The 6,234-nt window shown below is 31.7% G+C and overlaps 1 pseudogene; it reads right to left on the bottom strand.

The window, feature by feature from the left end:
• Nucleotides 1-4,813: 4,813 nt before the first annotated feature.
• LOC112471554 lies at nucleotides 4,814-4,928 on the bottom strand (annotated as a pseudogene).
• Between the last annotated feature and the right edge of the window lie 1,306 nt (nucleotides 4,929-6,234).

The raw sequence follows: 6,234 nt of genomic DNA, 5'->3' as shown, positions 1-6,234 counted from the left end.
TATGGTAGAAATCTCCTATTGGTTTTGTTTATCTGGAGAACCCTGATTAATAAAATAACCTTTTTCTTAAGAAATTACTGAAATGTTATGACACAAAGAAGCATGCTACTATATGCATTCTACTCTCAAATGGTCCAGAAAAAAAAGTACACGAATATATAAAAATCTGATATGCACGTACACACACATATACACCCATATATAATACATAAATATATTTATAATTTTATATGTTTATAATTATAATTGTGTGTTAAAAATGGAAGAACTACAGAATCTGATATTTTAATATAATTATATAGTAATAACTATATCATTATTTATTTATATATAATTATGTAATCATAATTTTATAACATTATAATAAAATTATAACATGTTATTATTAAATTAAATTATACTTACAAATTTCTGTAAGTTTCAATCTATTTCAAATATATTTTAAAATTTAGTTACATTATTTGAGGTTATTATACATCTGGTAAATTAAGAGCCAAGAATCAAACCTCAGTTTTCTGTTTCAATTCTAATGCTTTTTTTGCTACACTAGAGTTTATTTGTTGACTTTTCTACTATGGAAAGACAGTCTAGACAATAACAGGGAAAACATTCTTAAATATATTGATTTAACGCCAATCTCAAATTATCAAAATGGCATTTGAATAGAAGTGGTAAGGAAGCTCCATTAGATAGAATAGGACAACATATAATCAGAGGTATATTGAGGTCAACACATGGACAATCTTTTAAGTAAGAAGAAATGTATTCTGTTAAGTAATAAAACTCACTATATTGTTAAATTTGACTTGACACCTGGTTAACAGCTGGGACTGAATGATTTACTGCCTTAAGAAAATGTATCTCATACAGAAATAGTCTTGGAAATGAATAGTGATTCACCCAAATAGTTTTAAGAGCATATCTTCTTTTAAAATCTTTTCAGCTGACATTCCATTCCCAGATGCCACCTCATTATTTTGCTTAATGTTTAATGCACTGGATTAACAAGATGCCTAGGGTCAAAAATGCATGATTCTTGATCTCTTTGAGCTAAGAAAGCAAATTGCTCACTCAACTTACTCAATTATACTACACTATAGGGAAAAGAGAAACTGATGGAACATTGAGGTATCTCGGTTCTATTCCCAACACAATTCCCAGATGCCACCTCATTATTTTGCTTAATGTTTAATGCACTGGATTAACAAGATGCCTAGGGTCAAAAATGCATGATTCTTGATCTCTTTGAGCTAAGAAAGCAAATTGCTCACTCAACTTACTCAATTATACTACACTATAGGGAAAAGAGAAACTGATGGAACATTGAGGTATCTCGGTTCTATTCCCAACACAACTGCGTTTACTGGTGGGACCCATAACTATTCGGTTTTTCTTTGAGATATTTTGCTCATTCATAAAATAACATGGTAAGACAAAATCGCCTTGAGTGTCTCTGTTCTTCCTTTTCTTTGTTCTATTTTTCTTTTCTTTTTTTTTTAATATATGACTTTAAATTATACAAACAAAATGGAAATAGATTCTCAGTTTGTGATATGTTAGAATAAAATGTAATATCCAGGTTCTCTGGGGTGATACTTAATCCAGGTCTCTAAGGGAGATGATGTTATTGGTGTCTTGATATGCTTTCTGTTATGGACTAAATGTGTGTATTCCCCTAAAATTTATGTGTTGAAATCCAAGCCCCTCAATGTTATTGTATTAGAAACTGAGGCATTTGGGAAGTAATTAGATCATGAGGGTAAAACCCTCAGGATTGGAATTAGTGCTCTTATAAAAAGAGACACTTAGGCTTATCTCCTTTCCCTTGATTTCTCTACCTTATGAGGAAACCTGGAAGAGGGTCCCCACTATAACCCAACCATACTAGCCTCTTGATCTCAGACTTCTCAGTCTCCAGAACTGTGAGAAATAAATATTTGTTTAAGCCACTCGATATGGTAATTTTTTATAACTCCAAACTAACTAAGATACTTTCCTTGTACGTTGTAGAATTGTTTTTATTAATATAGTTTTTGTTGATTTTCACAGCATTCATATGAGTTAGACAAATATATTGTTCTATCTGTTTATATCTTGGGAAGCCAAAATAACAAGGAAGATATTCGCATCTTTCACAATCAGTATTCAGACTTAGTCTTGACTTTCAACTAATTTAGGATGCCATGAGATCATATAATGTGCACAGGTATGTGCTTGTGCCCACACTTGTGCACACACATATTCACACATGTATAAAACTGAATATATGTTGGAAAGGAAATGGACATATATTCAACTCTTTTAGTCTTTATATTACAACAACGGGTGATATACACACAATGTGAGCATTGAAAGTTCCATGAAGAAAAAATGTGGAATATTATGAAGTTACTGAGGTCTACTTCATTTTGAGTAAAAATAGAAAAATTTTGTGAGGTAGTTACTTTTAACTTTAAACATGATAATAAAAGAGATAAGTCATATAAAGTTCTGGGTGTTGGGTGGGGAAAAGAGAGCATAATGTTCTATGAAGAGGGACCATTATGTTCCATGAAAAGGGAATAGTCTATGGAATTTAGGCCTGAAGACTAAGATGAATAAATGAGAAAGGTATGGAGTGGTACAGATAAGACTGAAAAGATAGGCATGGACCATATAATGTACCTCCTTAAGGACTGTAGCAGTTAAATTGTATTTTAGCCTAAGTATGATAGAAACCTTGCAAGAGTTTCAGGAAATAGAATAATATTTATTTATATAACAAATATTCATTGAGCATTTACTATATACTATATGCTAAACCTTGCTCTAGAGTCTAAGATATAATAATGACCAATACCAGGTGAACAATGATAAGATCTAATTTATGTTTTAAAAAGATTTCTCTGTATAATTTAGGAAAAATGGATTTTAGGATCTCAAGAATGGAAAAAAGAGGTAATTGGAAAGCTTTTTTAAATATGCCAAGAGAGACAATGGTAGGCTTTAGGTAAGCAAAGTGAATAAATTTGGAATATATTTTAGGTAGATTTTACAGGACTCTCCTTGGAACTCTGGGGAAACACAAAAAAATATCTTAGTAGATGGCTTAAAGTGTGAACGGAAGGCTGATTTGTCAGGATCTGGGCCCCTTTTATTGTTTCAGATAGCTGCTTTTTTATCCATTTATGCATCAGTTTTCTTTTCAAGTTTATATATTAAAATGTGTTTTGAAGATTTAAAAAAGCTATGTAGACCAGTGCATTAATATATGTAAAGTCCCTACTTATCAAAAGATTGTCTGTGTGTTGTCTGCATCAAAACAACTGGAATTTTGTGTTCAAAATAACTGATGGCTATCTATCTCTTTTGCATTTTATATTTAAACATTCTTTTTCTTCTCATTAAATCAGAGATATGGAAGTTTCTTGGATCTTTAAATCTTTATATTTATTTAAAGTTACCCTCACTTCTCTATAAAATTATTTAATTTCAAAGATCCATAGATTACAGATGGATTTACATCAATCCAGTGTTTTCCTCATTGACTCTACACTCCCTAACCCACCCACTCGCATCTTGCAGTAACCCCTTTATAATCTATGCTAGCTTATAATAACTGCATCTCCAGTTTAGGCATAAGTAAACATTATATTTATAAATATTATTTTTTATATTTATAAACATTATATTTATGCACAATATATTTATAAACATTATTTTTTTATTATAGAAAATCATAGTTTACTAAGCTCATATTCCTTTTCAGGACTAAAGAAATATTCCTCCAGTTACTAGTCACAGATTTTATAAGTTTTCAACAGTACTCTCTGGAAATTGCCTTTGATTACATAGCCACTTCCTAAGATCATTCTACCTTCTTGGAACTGGCTGCTTAAAATGACTGGTCTATGTAGGAGTGTATAACTCTGCTCCCTTACCACCTGAGGATAACTCTGAAGAGCTGTCCTAGGTTTACAGATTCCTGTGGGGTTACCGGAGGCATTGTAAATACATTGCAGCTCAACTTTTCTCTCTGCCCCATTTTGTTTCTGTTTCTTACCCCTCAAGTGTTATTTCTGCAAACATTTCTAGATAAATTCCACTTACTGAGGAACCCAAATCACAACAATATTAATGATGATTGCACTATAGCAGTTTATTTAAATAAGTTTTTGTCTACAGATAGGTATCTCTATATAAGACTTAAGACGATGGCAGAAGGTCTATAAACTAAAACCATTCCTAACTAATAAACTGAGACAGTGGCTCCCCCTAAATTGGCTGTAATTTTGAGTAAGAACCATCTGTCACGGCAGAAGGCCCAGAATATTTAGGTTTTGATTAAAGGAAACCAATTATCAGAGGTCTGTACTGTCACTTCTTCTGTGTCCTTTCTAGTCTTCTATTTCTCTCATAGGATCTCTGAGGACTTGCTCATTGTAGGACTGTGGTCTGAATGCTTGTTTTCCATTCCCCTTAGAGAATAAAAAAATTGGGAAAGTAAATTTTGTGCTTGCCTGAGACCACACCTACTCTCTTGTCATGTGATCCCAAGAAATGGGTGAAGAAACTCCAGAAGAAGGCACAGTTTGTTTTCTTTTTTTTCTCTTTTAACAAAAAGCAAGATTTGTTACCTTATTTTCTGTGCCTCAGTTTCTTGGCTAATTTCTGAACAAAAAACACAAAAATTAAATATTTATTTTTAACATTAAACACAAAATCTGAAATACTCTATGGAATGTTCAAAAGAGAATATTTTTCTCAACTTTTATTTTTTTTAATTAATTAATTAATTTTTTATTTTTTTCAGATGAGGCAATCCTTGGTTGTATGCCTACAGCACCTGGTCTTCCTAGGTGGCCTCTCAAGTACTAACCAGGCCCAACACTGCTTAGCTTTCATGATCAGATGGGATTGGGCTTGTTCAGGGTGGCATGGCCGTAGACTTTTTTTAACTTTTAACATTGCCTTACCCGATGGTAATATTTTGCAGTGTTTAAGGTAAAGTTATTTCGTAAAAATTCTCTTGAGAAAATATCTAACTGGAAGACTAACTAAAGTGTATCATCACATCTGACAAAATGCCTGTATCTAGTGCTACTCTGTGGGAAAAGCTGCTAAAATCAGGACTTGGGGGAAAAAAAATATCTGTAAATTTAAGATTTAAACACATGCAGGGATACAACATGCAATTTGACTTTTGGAATGTTGATAAAAATATATCTAAGGTAGCTTTGTGTCTTCATAATCTATAAGAATCAGTCTTCATGGACAATATTCTTTTTGCACTAAATACCCCTTCAGGAAAAAAAATAAAAGTGTTAAATACTTAAGCCACCTGAGGGAAATGATAAGTGGTGGTATCTAGTATTCAGTGAACTGTTTTATATTCCACGGCAATTAAAGTTTAGCAGTAACTAGATTTGTAAGAAATTTGTGAAATGTTTCCTTGGGCAAATTTCAACTAAACAAATACCTAATTTGTTGTGTAATTATAATCAATTAAATAATGTCACTCAACTCTAATGAATAATGTAGTGCATTTTATTCATATGAACTGAAATGAACTGATTTTCTCTGACTTCTCTCAGTAATCTGATACTTGGTCAGCTAAGGAAGGTTTAAAAAAATTAGTTCATATTTTAATTTAGAAATGAGAACAATACTGAGAACATTTATATTATGAAGAAAAAGCCTTTATTCATTATATCAGTTTTTAGATTTTGAGAATAGGGGCTCTTTCCATTTTCTTGTTTCATTCACCAATTTTATGTTCTAAAATTGAGTAGTACTCTGATCACCTCAATCACTTACAAGTTGAATTCTAAGCACTGGATAAGTTTATGAAATGGGCAATTTGAGTCATAGAGTAATCAAAATAACTGGACTGTAAATGATTGGTCTGGTTATTAGGTCATCTTAGCAACCAGATTGGATAACCCAATCAGCAATCAAATTTCTCTGCTCAACCACCCAAGCAATTGGGCAAAGCTAATCAAGTATCTCAATGACCAATTCCATGTGCTTTATAGATACCCACTGTGCTTCTAATCATATACAGAAGTATCATTTGTATTTCTGTTCCTATTCCTTATTTTTCATGTAGTTCACTTTTCTACCCTATTTATTTTATTGTACTTTGATTATGTTTCTTAAATATATAAGTAAATGCTTTAAAAAGAATACCCTTAGTTTACAGTTTTAATGTCTTCATATAATAGCTATTTATTTTACAACATTCTAGGGAACATT

Source organism: Pteropus alecto, unplaced genomic scaffold, assembly GCF_000325575.1.
Source record: "Pteropus alecto unplaced genomic scaffold, ASM32557v1 scaffold57, whole genome shotgun sequence".
NCBI lineage: Eukaryota > Metazoa > Chordata > Mammalia > Chiroptera > Pteropodidae > Pteropus > Pteropus alecto.
Note: the sequence above shows the minus strand (reverse complement) of the source record. Positions and strands in the feature narration are given on the sequence as shown.